Source organism: Triticum urartu, chromosome 3 (genome assembly GCF_003073215.2).
Source record: "Triticum urartu cultivar G1812 chromosome 3, Tu2.1, whole genome shotgun sequence".
Classification (NCBI taxonomy): Eukaryota; Viridiplantae; Streptophyta; class Magnoliopsida; order Poales; family Poaceae; genus Triticum; species Triticum urartu.
In genome coordinates, this window is record NC_053024.1 from 607,347,436 (window position 1) to 607,362,386 (window position 14,951).

Here is a 14,951-nt window from a genome sequence, read left to right on the forward strand (position 1 = left end):
ATTCAGGACACTGTAGAAACTGTCGGTGCTTCCTGCCCGGGTTGAAGAGCTGAAGAAATCTGCTGCTCGAACCGGTGCGATCAATGCCTTAATCCGGGCAAAAGCTTGGGTGCCGGATTTTGATCCTATTGAAGCGGCTCAGGGCTATCCCAGCTTGAAGGAAGACGGGTCAGAGTTTAGTGAAGCGGATCTGCGAGCAATAAACCGGGAGGTGCGTCCGCTAGCTTGTCAATTGGCTGAAGAAGCAGACTTGTCTCATTATCAAGCCCAATATGACAACAAAACAAGCGAGTAGCTGCACCAATTCATGAAGCGGAAAATCTTATCCCTCCAATCCGTAAGCATACTTACGCTCCCGATATTGACCCGTCGTTGCTGATCCATGATGAAGCTGTCTTTCAAGCATTAATGGGAATCGACTGGACAACTGTTGATTTCCAGCCGCTGGGTAGAGAAACTGAAGCTGAAGCGGCGGGATGATCCACAACCATCAGGCCAGGCTGGTGACCAAGCTTGAACCGGAAGCCGGTTTAAAACTGCTTCCCTTGCGAAAAACAATGATCTTATTGTGGGCACCGTGTTGCCTTGTAATAGGCTAGCTGATACTTTTGATGTTGATATGCCTTCGTGCATAATTACTGCAACTTGCTCTTCCTTTGGGTGATGAACTTTCCAAAGTACTTTCTGCAATAAAAAATCTTAAAGTGCCACCGCGGTTGTACCGTCAGGCGGAATATGATGTCTGCATACATGAAATCAAAACATCCGAAATTTTTAAGTATATGACCAAATTTTGAGATACATAATACCTGCCATCGTTGAGCGTGAAGTTGGCTTGGCCAATCTTGAAGCGGAGTTTTATAAACCCACACTGTTGGAGGAGATAGCAGCTCCTATATATATATGATGCCGGTTTACCATGTAAACCGTGCCGGGTTATAATAAACACCGTGTTACTCCATAATAGGATGTTAACAAAAAAATCAAACCGGGCAAATAGTCTCCGGATTAAAAATGAACCGTGTTCCGTCAATTGACAGTTTAAACCGGCTTAAACTTTGTCGGTTTAAAAAACGCAATAAAAAGAAAGAAATATCTTTCAAAGAAAAATGTGAAGCAAAGGCAATGACAAAAACCGTTTGCAAAAAGAGGCTTATTTGAGCTGATCAGATGGCGTTACCATGGTCGAACACGACCAAGCTCCCGATAGGTGTAGCTATGGTTCAAGTCAGCCAGGTCCCCAAATGAAACCGTGGCATTTATGCCGATCAAGTGGCATGGCAATGGTTCGGGTTCGACCAAGCCCCCAAGTGATTCTGTGGCCTTAGGCCGATCAAGAGGCATGACTGGTTCAGACGTGACCAAGTCCCCAAGTGATCTGGTGGCTCTCGCCTATCAAGAGGTATTGCATTGGTTCGGACACGACCAAGCCCCCAAGTGATATAACATGATGCTTTTGAAAAGCTAACTCAAGGGGTAAACCGGAGGCCGCTTTAGAACAACTCCGTGTAACCACACATGATGTAAAAGAACAGATACCCCGCTTTAGCTGAGGTTCCGGTTTATTATATTTAATCATAATATATACATCGTCGTAATATGTACATAAGTAGAGCCAATGGCTCAGGTATAGTAAGGCCGAAGATGAGCTATGTTCCACGGCCTGTTGGTCTCCTCCTCTGATGTACGTGAGTCTTTATGCTCTCGAATATCGATCAGATAGTATGACCCGTTGTGCAGATTCTTGCTGACCACGAAAGGCCCCTCCCAAGGTGGGGATAGCTTATGCATATCAGTCTGATCTTGGATGAGCCGAAGCACCAAATCTCCTTCCTGAAAGGTTCTGGTTCTGACTCGGCGACTGTGATAACGACGAAGATCCTGTTGGTAAATCGCCGAGCGGGCAGCTGCTATGTCACGTTCTTCATCCAACAGGTCCAAAGCGTCTTGCCGTGCTGTCTCATTGTCCGCTTCAACATAAGCCGCCACACGAGGTGAATCATGACGGATATCACTGGGGAGAACCGCCTCCGCTCCGTAACCATGAAGAACGGTGTGTATCCTGTTGATCTGTTGGGTGTAGTATTGATGCTCCATAACACAGATGGTAACTCTTCTACCCAACAACCCGGTGTTCTCTGCAAAGGAACCATAAGCCGGGGCTTGATGCCTCTCAAGATCTCTTGATTAGCCCTTTCTGCTTGACCATTGGACTGTGGGTGTGCCACCGATGAAACGTCGAGCCGGATGTGCTCCCGTTCGCAGAACTCCTTCATGGCACCTTTGGACAAATTGGTACCATTATCTGTGATGATACTGTGTGGAAAGCCAAACCGAAATCACTTTTTTGATGAACTGAACCGCCGTGGCCGCATCACACTTGCTAACAGGTTCTGCCTCCACCCACTTTGTAAACTTGTCAACCGCCACCAGGAGGTGGGTCTTCTTATCTTTGGACCTTTTGAAAGGCCCAACCATATCCAGCCCCCAAGTCGCAAACGGCCAAGTAATTGGAATCATTCTCAATTCTTGAGCCGGTACATGAGCACGTCTTGAAAACTTTTGGCAACCATCACATCGTCTGACCAGATCCTCCGCATCAGCATGAGCAGTTAACCAATAGAAGCCATGGCGAAACGCTTTAGCCACCAGAGATTTTGAACCGGCGTGGTGACCACAATCTCCTTCGTGGATCTCACGCAAAATTTCACGGCCTTCTTCAGGAGACACACAGCGTTGAAATGCCCTGACACACTGCAATGATGCAACTCGCCGTTGATAATAGTCATGGACTTGGATCGCCGGATTATCTGTCGGGCCAGAGTCTCATCCTCTGGTAACTCGCCCCGGTTCTTGTACGCCAGGTAAGGAAGCGTCCAATCCGGAATAACATGAAGAGCTGCCACCAATTGAGCCTCCGGATCAGGAATAGCCAAATCCGCTTCACCAGGGATCTTGACCGACGGGTTGTGCAGCACATCCAGAAAAACATTGGGCGGGACCGGTTTGCGCTGAGAGCCCAGCCGGCTTAAAGCGTCCGCCGCTTCATTCTTCCGTCGGTCCACGTGGTCCACCTGATAGCCTTTAAAGTGACCTGCAACAATATCCACCTCACGACGATATGCTGCCATGAGTGGGTCCTTGGAGTCCCAAGTGCCAGATACTTGCTGAGCCACGAGGTCCGAGTCACCGAAGCACTTAACTCGACTTAGATTCATCTCCTTAGCCATCCGGAGACCATGGAGCAAGGCTTCATACTCAGCTGCATTGTTAGTACAAGGGAACATTAAGCGGAGAACGTAACAAAACTTATCACCTCGTGGGGAAGTTAATACGACTCCAGCCCCCGAGCCTTCCAATTGCCTGGATCCGTCAAAATGGATGGTCCAATATGTGTGATCCGGCTTTTCTTCAGGTGCTTGCATTTCCGTCCAATCATTGATGAAATCAACAAGTGCTTGAGACTTAACCGCCGTCCGAGGCACATACTTCAAACCGTGCGGCCCAAGCTCTATAGCCCACTTGGCAATCCGGCCAGTTGCTTCCCGGTTCTGGATGATATCCCCCAAAGGAGCAGAACTGACCACCGTAATTGGGTGCCCTTGGAAGTATTGTTTAAGCTTCCGGCTTGCCATAAAAACTCCATACACCAGCTTCTGCCAATGCGGATACCTTTGCTTGGACTCAATGAGTACCTCGCTGATATAATAGACCGGACGTTGAACCGGATGCTCCTTACCTGCCTCCTTTCGCTCCACCACAATAGCCACGCTGACCGCACCGAGCATTAGCAGCAACATATAGCAGTAACGGCTCCTTGTCAATGGGAGCGGCGAGCACAGGCGGATTGGCCAATTGCCGCTTTAAGTCCTCAAATGCTTCATCAGCAGCGAACTCCAGACAACTGATCCGTCTTCTTCAACATCTGATACAAAGGGATTGCCCTTCTCACCAAGCGACTGATAAACCGGCTTAACGCGGCAATCCGGCCTGCCAGGCGTTGAACATCATTGATACACTTCGGTTTAGCCAGGGAGGTGATGGCTGTGATCTTCTCCGGATTAGCCTCAATTCCCCTGTTGGACACCAGAAAACCCAATAACTTGCCCGCCGGTACACCAAAGACACACTTGTCCGGATTAAGCATCATCTTGTATCCTCAGGTTATCAAAGGTTTCCTTCAAATCATCAATCAGAGTCTCCTTCTCCCTGGATCTTAACCACGATATCATCCACGTAAGCATGTACATTACGGCCAATCTGCTTGTGAAGACAATTTTGTACACACCGTTGATAAGTTGCCTGGGCACTCTTGAGCCCAAAGGGCATAGACACATAGCAGAAGGCTCCAAAGGGAGTTATGAATGCCGTCTTCTCCTGGTCCTTAACTGCCATTTTGATCTGATGATAGCCAGAATATGCATCCAAAAAACTTAAACGCTCACAACCCGCCGTAGCATCAATAATTTGATCAATACGGGGGAGGGCAAAAGGATCTGCTGGACAAGCCTTATTAAGATCTGTGTAATCCACACACATGCGCCAGGTGCCGTTTTTCTTAAGGACCAGCACCGGATTGGCAAGCCACTCAGGGTGAAAAACTTCAACAATAAAGCCAGCTGCTAAGAGCCTGGCTACCTCTTCTCCAATCCTTGCGTCTTTCTTCGTTAAACCGGCGGAGGAACTGTTTCACCGGTTTGTATTTAGGATCCACATTAAGGGTGTGCTCAGCGAGTTGCCTCGGTACACCTGGCATGTCAGAGGGCTTCCATGCAAAAATGTCCCGATTCTCACGGATGAACTCGATGAGCGCGCTTTCCTATTTCGGATCCAAGTTGGCACTGATGCTGAACTGCTTGGACGAATCGCCAGGTACGAAGTCAACAAGCTTAGTTTCTGCTGCCGATTTGAACTTCAGGGCCGGATCATGCTCCGTAGTTGGCTTCTTTAATGGAGTCATGTCCGCCGGATCAACATTGTCCTTATAATACTTCAGCTCCTCGGTGGCACAAACCGACTCTGCATAGGCCGCATCTCCTTCCTCGCACTCCAAAGCGATTTTGCGGCTTCCGTGAACCGTTATTGTCCCCTTGTGACCCGGCATCTTGAGCTGCAAATACACATAACAGGGCCGTGCCATAAACTTGGCGTAGGCCGGTCGCCCAAACAGGGCGTGATATGGACTTTGGATTTTCACCACTTCAAACGTCAATGTCTCCGACCTGGAATCATGATCATCCCCAAAGGCCACTTCCAGAGCTATCTTACCAACAGGATATGCTGATTTGCCAGGTACTACACCGTGGAACACCGTATTAGACGGTTTGAGATTTTTATCTGTTAGTCCCATACGACGGAAGGTCTCATAGTACAAGATATTAATGCTGCTCCCTCCATCCATGAGCACTTTGGTGAACTTGTAACCTCCCACCTGAGGCGCCACCACCAGAGCCAACTGACCCGGATTATCAACCTGGGGAGGGTGATCCTCTCTGCTCCATATGATTGGCTGTTCAGACCAGCGTAGATAACGGGGCACGGCCGGTTCAACAGAGTTGACTGCCCGCCTCTGAACCTTCCGGTCTCGCTTGTCCAAGCTAGTGGTGAAGACATGGTACTGCCCACTACTCAACTGCTTTGGGTTGCTCTGGTAACCTGACTGTTGCTGCTGTTGGTTGTAACCACCCTGGTTGTTCTGACTATTTTGATTATTATGTCCGCCCGGATTACCATTAAATCCTGAACCGGAATTTCCTCCACCGTAACCCGGCCCGGACCCTGAGCCACCGCCGGAGCCGTGATCATACCGGAAAGCATTAGAATTCTTGAACTCCTGCATAATGAAGCAATCCTTCCAAAGGTGGTTTGCTGGCGCCTCCTTCGTCCCATGTCTTGGACAGGGCTGGCTCAGTAGATAGTTTAGGCGGTCCGGGTTAGGGTTGGGTGCCCCACTGCGATTTTTCGGTTTACCCTTGCGTCGCTGGCCATTGTCCTGCGCGTTGGTATTAGCCACAAAGTCCATGTTACCATCCGCTTTACGCTTGCCTCCACCACCATTGCCTGCCCAGTGATGCTGCTGACCTTTGGAGTTGCTGTTCCTCTTTCCCTTCCCTGCCTTGTCATCATCAGATTCGGGATCCTTGGTACTATCAGAATCAGCATACTTTACCAAAGCAGCCATGAGGGTCCCCATGTCAGTGCAATGACGCTTCATCCGTCCCAACTTCAGCTTTAGGGGCCCAAACCGGCAGTTGCCTTCTAGGGTTAATACTGCGGTGTCAGCGTTGATGCGGTCTGATGAATGCAACACTTGTGAAACCCGGCGCACCCAATGAGTCGTTGATTCTCCTTCCTCCTGGACGCAGGCAGCTAAGTCCACTATCGACATAGGCTGTTTACATGTATCCTTGAAATTGCTGATAAACCGGGCTCGTAATTGGGCCCATGAACTGATAGAATTAGCCGGCAAGCTTTTTAACCAAGTACGGGCCGTTCCTTCAAGCATCATGGTGAAGTATTTCGCACACGCCGCGTCATCCACATCAAGCATCTCCATGGCCATCTCATAGCTCTCCACCCATGTCTCTGGAGGTTGATCCGCCGTGTAATTTGGTACTTGCGCGGGCCTTTGAAATCCTTGGGCAGGCGCACATTGCGTAAAGCGGGGACAAGGCAAGGCACCCCCAAAGAACTAGAAGTAACACCAGGTTCGATCGAGATAGTTGGACGAACCGGCGTGAGCTGCCGAGCCTGATGCTGTGCGGCTAACTCGGCCTCCCTGCGCGCTCGGGCCCGGTCCACCACTTCCTGAGCGTTATCAGCACCACCCGCCGGGTTGTTGCCACGGGGTGCTCCACGTCGTTCATTACTCGACACTGCCGGTTCATCCATATGTCTGCTATAGCTCCGGCTTGGACGGGGGGTCGAGTGGATCCGGTCGCGGCTGTACGAGTATGCTTCCTGTTGGACCAAAGCTGTCCTCAGAAGCTCCTTGACCCGTCGCGTCTCTACTGCCTGCGGCGAGTCACCTTCAATTGGAATGGCCTCCAGCCGTGCAGCAGCGGCGACGAGATTGTCCATTGGGTTGGAGTAGTGACCCGGAGGTGTTAAAACAGCCTGAGGTATAACGGTGTTTTGACGAGGCGGGTCCATCCGACGAGGCTGAACCGGCGCACCGCCAGGAGCTTCCGCCCGGTTTCCCTCCAGCGGATTACTGGTTCCTGCTCCTGGGGTGTTGAAAAGGTCTCTGGCCTCGAAAACCGGAGGCAAACGGGATCGGTACTTCCTCCTCATGACTTCCTGCGACGCGCTCTGGTCCAACATGAGCCTGTAGGCTTGTGCGTCTAAAGAGGCCCGCTCTGTGGCCATCCTGGTGTCCTCAGCTGCCAGATCCGCCTTGGCCTGGGTGATCTGTTCCTTTACTTTGCAATCTCCGCGTTGTGGACGTCCTGATCCGCCGGATTAGCTTCCGCCATAAGCACAGCCAATGCATCAAATAGCTCTGATAGAACTTGAGCCGGCGGGCGCACAGGGCCTCCTGCCCCGGCAGCCGTCGCCGCTGCTGAACCGGAGGTTGTTGCCGCAGCGGTCGAAGAATGAAGCGCTGCTTGTGTGCCGGCCATGAATATTCCAACCCGGTTGGGCAGATCAGAGGGGTCCGGAATACTGTCGCCATCGGAACAGCCCCCAATCCGGCCATCTTGTAGCTGATAAAGAGATTCGGTTTCTCCGGTCGATGACTCGTCATCGGAACAAACGACGGTCTCGCCGCGAGATTCTCGATCCATCCTCATAACTTCCTCCATGGATGACTCCCACGAAGGCACGCTTCATGGCGGTTTTACCCGGGCGGGTCGCGCACGCTGAGCCGTTTCGACGAGGTCGGTGCAGATGTCCGGCTCAGGGCCCGGTTCACCGATCTTGCCAATGAAAACGTGAATGCCACCAAAGGGGACCTGGTACCCGTACTCAACTGAGCGGGCCTCGGGGCCCCAGCCTGCGTCGTCGATGTAGAGCTTGCCGCGACGCCTCTTAGTCATTCGGCCTACAGCGTAGCCCTCGAGTCCTTCAAAGCGGCCGTCCAAGAACCTGAAACCATCGTGCGATAGCCCCACGGTGGGCGCCAACTGTCGTGGTTTTGTCATGGCAGATGTCCTAGAGAAAGGACTTAGTCATGGAGCCATCGCGACGGGTTAGCTTGAAGGGGTTAAAGCGGACACAGGGACGCAAGAGAGTTTATACTAGTTCGGCCCCTTCAATGAAGGTAAAAGCCTACGTCTAGTTGTGATGGAATTGATGGGGTTTCGATGACTAGGAAGCAAACAAGCTTCGCCTATGTCTCGAGTTGTTGTCTGTTGTCCTTGAACCGCCACCGGGTCGTCCCCTTATATACTCGGGTGACGCCCGTCGGTTCACAGAGTCCCAATACCGGCTCATAGATTTGTCCGGTTTGGTCTCTACTTATTCCTAACTTACAATACAAGTTAACTACCAACCGGTTTACGGCTACAGGCCTTGAACCGACCATGGGCCTTGAGCCTCATCTGCCTTCTTGGGCTTTAACATACTTAACTACTGTCGAAGTTAACCCGCCCAGATAGGCCGGTTTACGCCCAGTAGTAATATCCCCAACACTCCCCGAGGGCAGGCTGTCCCCACCCCCGAACCCAACGAGAACGTCGTGTTCGTCTCCCACTTCCTCCGAGGTCTAGGCCTTGCTCTGGATCCTTTCGTCAGGGGTTTGATGTTTTATTACGGGCTAGACTTCCATGATCTAGCTCCGGACTCCTTTCTTCATATCACGACATTTATTGTCGTGTGCGAGGCCTTCCTCCGGGTTACCCCTCACTTTAGCGTATGGCTCAAGACCTTTGAAGTAAAGCCGAAGATGATCGAGGGGCAACATGCAGCGTGTGGAGGTGCCTCAATACGCAAGATGACGGGAGCTCCGTGGCCCAAAGGTTCCATCCCAGAGGTGTCTGAATTGTGGCAACATGAGTTGTTCTACATCACGGCTCCTAGAAGTGCCAAGTGGGCGGCCGCCCCTGTTTTCCGCTTGGGCCCTCCACCACAACTGATGTCATGGATCAGCAGAGGTCTGAGCTGGGGTCCAGCCAAGGACGTGCCTATACTGCAAAGCCGCATTTGAGATCTCTTCAATGGAGATTTCAGTTTGGTTGCGGTAATACAAGCTATGCTGGTTCGTCAAGTCCAGCCTTGCAAACGCCGGCCTCTTCGCCTGTGGGAGTTCAATCCCGAGGGACCGCGTGTCATTCAAAATTTTCTCGGCCTAACGCACGAGGAGATGTACAAGTCATTCTTCATACCTTAGGTGGAGTGTCCGGAAATCCGAGGACGTGGGCTTGAGTAGTAACCGCGCCGCCGAATAGGTAAGGCATCTTCCGGCCGAACATACTATCTCTCCTTTGTTACGAAGTTACTTATGAGGGTTCGATTTTTGACCAGGACTGGCTAACAAAGGCGAAGTTGATTCGGTGTTCGGCCCCCCTCCCCGAGGGTTTGGAAAATCCAGTATTGGAAAAGATGCTCCAGACCGCACCTTGCCCGGAGCCCTTGGAGGAAGATACCGTGGAGGATAATACGGGCAGACGCGGGCCCCCAACGCTGCCCATTCTAACCGAGGGAGAGAGCGTCTCCATGAAGGAAGACGACCAGAAGAGGAAAAGGACTGCGCCCGGGGATTCGGAAGCCGAAGCTTCCAAACGGGAGAAGAAGTCTCCCACAGAGGGTCCTACCTTGGGGGGCGCTGTTGCCGCACAAAGTCCGCGGGGGGATCAATTCTCCCGCGAGTCGTAAGTGACCCGAAATACTTTAATAGTACAGATATGCCATCTTTTTCTTCTGAGAAAATAACCACCGCATATATCTTTGCAGTTCGGGCCTTATCCCCTCTCAAATGAGCTCGTCTTCGGGGGATCTTCTTCCAGAGATGATGGAGAGCGAAACGCCTCCTCCGGACTCCTCTTCTCCGGAAGCGGGCGACCTGAAGTGTCGTCGCGGAGGGCCTCTCCGAGTCTGGTGAGGCCAGAAGATAATCCCATTGGCCCCTGAAGCTCCTAGTGCCCGGCTCCCGAAGAGAGCAGACAAAAGAGTCCGGCACCGTCTAGTGTGCGATCGGATGTTCTGAGGGAGTTGGTGGGGCAAGCGGCCATCTCAGATGAACACCGTGTGCTGATGAATACGGTGATGGAGAGAATATCGTCCGCCGAAAGCGGATTGCATGAAGCTTTTATGAGTCTACTAACAGGCTTTGAGGTACGTAAAAGAATGTATGATAGTCCTGCACATGCTAGGTGTGCCCTGTGTAGATAGTAGCCCCTGACACTCTGGTTGTCATCGAAAACGACGACGAACAGAGGATCATATTCCCAGGTAATAACCATACTGCCTCTATGTGCAGGTGATGGAAGCTCCGGTGGCTAGCCGGACTAGCGAGTTTGCCCATTTAGAACGGCAGTTAGATGCGGCAGACGCCGACATCGAGCTTGTTAACAAAAGGCTTGACGAGGCACATGGTAAGTGTCATTATCTGGTAAACGCCACATAGGAAGAGCAGCATGATGCCAGTATCTTTAATATGTTGTGACTGCAGATGGAGCTGCCACTGTTGAAGCCTTGCGGGCAGAACTTGCCTGAGCCAAGGAACAAGTGAGGTTGGGTAATGCGGCTGCTTTGAAGGCGGCCGAAGAGTTGCAAGCCGAGAAGGCCGCGCATGGCGAGAGCCGAGACAAGATGGCCAAGATGGCCATAGAATTAAAAGCCGCCGCCGACCGTTGCCGGGTTCTTGAAAAGGAAAACCAAGCGAAGGCATCGGACCTTGAGAAGGCAGCTGCGATGAGAAAGGACCTCCACTCTGCTATGAGGGCAAAGAAGGAGGAGCTGCGGGAAGCCGGTGATATTGTAGATGGGAAATCCTTTATGTTGCGGAGGAAGTTCGGAGATCCACGGTATGCCCCTTTGGATCGGCTGTGGAGTTCGAAGGATGTATATATGGATTTGGCGGCGAGCGCTGCCAATGCGGCCAAGTATTTCCAGGGTCAGACGGACCGTGAAGTAGACTAGCTGTTTTGGAGACAATTCCATTCTCCCGAGCGTTCGCTTTCATTGACTGACCAATTAGCTGAATGGGCCGAACTAAATAGGTTCTCCGGACTCTGCATGAGGTCTGTTGTGGATCAGCTATGGCCGGAAATGTCAAAACCGAACAGGTATTTCAGCTTGGTGCAGCAGTTCCTTGACGTGGTGCCGCGCATTAATGCGATGAAGAGGTCGGCGTGCATAGAGGGTGCGCGGATGGCCTTTGCCCATGTTAAAGCATACTGGGCGGAGATGGATGCTACCACTATTGCAGCACGGGATTCGGCCATAGGTCGAAGGGCTGTTGAGCACTACTTTGAAGAAGTTCTTGAGGGTGCTCGTTTGATAGAGACCCAGTGCTCAAAAAATATTATGTTTGAGTGATATGTAATCTCATTGTAAGCGAAATGCTTTTATAAATTTTTATAAGGCTATTTTTATAATTTTGCCTGAAAGTAATATGATGCCTCCTGGGCGGCCGTTTATGTATACATGTGTATAACCTGAAAGATTGCAGCCGTCGGCTTCAACCCTCACGCATATAATGCGGAGGTGCTCGCAAAAACATGCGTTCACACTTAACCCAACATCTTGGTCCTATTAAGGAGGTGATAGCGGAGCGAGCGAGGCAACTGGACTATAATGCTTTAGCACTTTCACTTAGCCATAGGAGTTTGACAGTGGGGCTACTAAATAGCTCCTGGTGGCTCCGCACTTTCCCGATCCCGGGGTGCATACATGCCTGGCTGGAAAACGGCCCTTCGTTAAGGCGGAGGAATTCTAACATTCCAACAGGTCATCGAGTGGTTGACCAGTCTCATGCTATATCATGACAGTCAGTTTTCGGCTTTCTCTACTGAGGTGCTCGTCCGGATGAACCAGGGCACAATCGCAGTAGTTCTCCTGGTGCTACCTTAGCCGGTAAAGCGGAACGTAAGGCACCAAAACACAGGAGCCGGGCAAACCCAACATTTGACCAAAGACAATGATTCAGAGATGATGCATATAAGGCCAAACTCGCGACGCCGAACACTCCCTAAGGTATTCGGTCTTGGTGGTATAAACCGGGCCTAAATAATGGCCTTTGTAAGAAGCCCCTTGTGTCCAGGTACGTGCATTGTTCTGGCGTGGCCACATGCCAAGACGTCAGCGTCCTTCTCAACGGTGGATATGTATCAACAAGAGACAGTAAAAAAGGTTTACGCAGGGTCTTAATCTAAAAAGAATCCTTGGAGCGGGTCCCTGCTGCACGTCTGCGCCTGTGTCTCCATTGTGCCGTATCTTGGACGGGTGTAGCACGATGATCGTCTGTAAAAGAGTGGAATTTAGGTGAAAAAGTTGTCATGCAAAAAGATAGTTTTTTAAGTAAACCATGTATAATTCAAGATGAGGAGAAATTGCCACTTGTCTGCGCGCGTTGAGCCCCTTGTCTTGACAAATAGGGGTGTGACCATTTATTCAGTATAAGTAGCGGTGCCGGATTCGATTAGTTGTGTCTGAGGTCTTGACGACCTATTGGATGCTTTCGCTGGTCCGGGCGCCTTTAGTGTGCGGCTGCCAAGGCAGCCTCACTCTCTTCGGCGCGCAAAGATCGCTTGATATTTCCGTGCACTGAAATGATGCCACGTGGACCGGGCATCTTGAGTGTGAGGGAGGCGTAGTGTGGTATTGCATTAAAGCGAGCGAAAGCTTCGCGTCCGAGCAGTGCTTGATAGCCACTTTGAAACGGAGCGATGTGGAAGGTTAAATGCTCACGACGGAAGTTATCGGGGGAGCCGAATATAACCTGTAGTAGGAGGGAGCCTGTACAACGAGCCCCTGGGCCTGGCATTACTCCTTTAAAGGTAGTATTGCTATGGGGAATTTGTGTTGGGTCTAACCCCATCCCGCGGATTGTATCCTGATATATTAGGTTTAGGCTGCTGCCGCCGTCCATCAAGACTCGTGTGAAGTGATATCCGCCAATTACTGGATCTAATACTAGGGCAGCCCATCCTGCGTGTTGGATACTTGCTGAGTAATCGCGATGGTCGAAAGTGATCGGTTGAGACGACCAATGGCAGGACTTCGCGGTGACAGGCACTTGGGCTGTTGCTTTTGAGGTCGGACATAAGTCCCTTGAAAATTTGCCCGAAAGGCGTCTTCGAGCTCTTCCCAACTTCCAATGGAGCTTTCGGGGAGGCCTTTGAGCCAGTGACGAGCTGGCCCTTTGAGCTTGAGGGGTAAGTACTTGATGGCGTGGAGATCATCTCCTCGAGCCATATGGATATGAAGGATGTAGTCCTCAATCCAGACCCCAGGGTCTGTTGTTCCGTCGTATGCCTCTATGTTTACGGGCTTGAATCCCTCTGGAAATTCATGGTCCAGCACCTCATCGGTGAAACATAGGGGGTGTGCGGCACCCCTGTAGCTGGGTGTACCGCGTTGTTCGGATGTTTGTTGTGTTGCATTGTATGCTGGGGCGCGCTTGCGTGGTCCATAGATGGATCTTGTTGCACCGTCCTTTGGGTGCGAGCCCTCGCATTGGTTGCGTGTTGTATGGTGAGCGGCATTGTATGCCGCTCTGTGTTGGTAGAGGGGTCGTCCATCCGACCAGGTGGCTGCTTTGATATTTGGTTGTGGGGGGTCTGAGGCCTCCTCATCGAATTCGGGTAGCAGCTTCCGCTTTGGGTAGCTCTTGTAGGGGCGATTGTCGCCGTACCTTACTGCTGTGTTGAGTATTTTACTCCATCTGATTTGGAGTGTGTCCGTCGCGGCCTTGAGCCTTTGCTTCTGCTTTTTCAGACTCCTCGCGCGGTGGCAACAAGCCTTTTACGGGCAGTCTGCTGCTCCGGGTGCCTGTCCGGCGTTATGTCGTCCGGACCATATCCTTGATAGGATTTGTTTGTTCGGTTTGATTATCCGGATTGCCGTTGTTCCGGCAGCGGTTCGCCCTACTCCAGCGCTGGGTCTGTGTGATCGCTATTTCTGTCGAGGCGGGATTTGGGGCGGCGCTTGCGTCGCCGCTTTGACTGCTTTTCGAGGGAACAAGCCTTCGGTGCGTCCTTCCGCTCCTCGTCGTCATCTTTTGGTGCGTCCACCATGTATACGTCATATGACGAGGTGGCGTTCCAGGGCCCAACAGGCGCTGGTTCTTCATCGTCTCCTTCATCGGCGTCCATACCGTCGATGTCTTCGGAGTCGAAGTCGAGCATGTCGGTTAAATCATCGACATGGCTACAAAGTGGGTGGTGGGTGGGCTTTGAATTTCTTTTCATTCCGTATCCCAATCTCGCCTGACCGTAGTCCGGCCAGGGCTCTCCTGATAAAGAGAGAGACTTTAGTGATTTCATAATATCGCCAAAGGGCGAGTGCTGAAAGATGTCCGCAGCAGTAAACTCCATGATCGCGCCCAATCGGATTCGATCGGCAGAGGCGCGAATGGTTCGGAGTCGGAGAGGAGTCCGGCTCCTTGGAATCACGAGTCTCGCGGAGTGCGGGGCTGGTGTTCTGGCTCGATCGCCGCTAGGATCGCAGCCCCCGAGGCGGCGTCCATCCACCCATCCTCGATCAGGCACAGTTGGCTCCGAATTAAGGGTCGAAGCCGATGCGGGTGCGGCCTTCAGGGCACTGTTAGGCGGCACAGCTAGATCATGCTCGTCGTCGGCAGTGCGGCGCGCTCGGCAGTGGCTCGAATCCGTCGAAGATCAAGTCCCGCGGGATGTCAGCCGTGTAGTTTAAACTTCCAATCTGACCTGACGGCAGGGGACATAGCTTTCGATCTGCTCCAGATGGCCAAGTGAATTGGCCGAAGTGCAAAGCCGCCGAAGACAGAGATCTGTCCGCGGGAGACAAGTTTCACCCTGGACCGCATC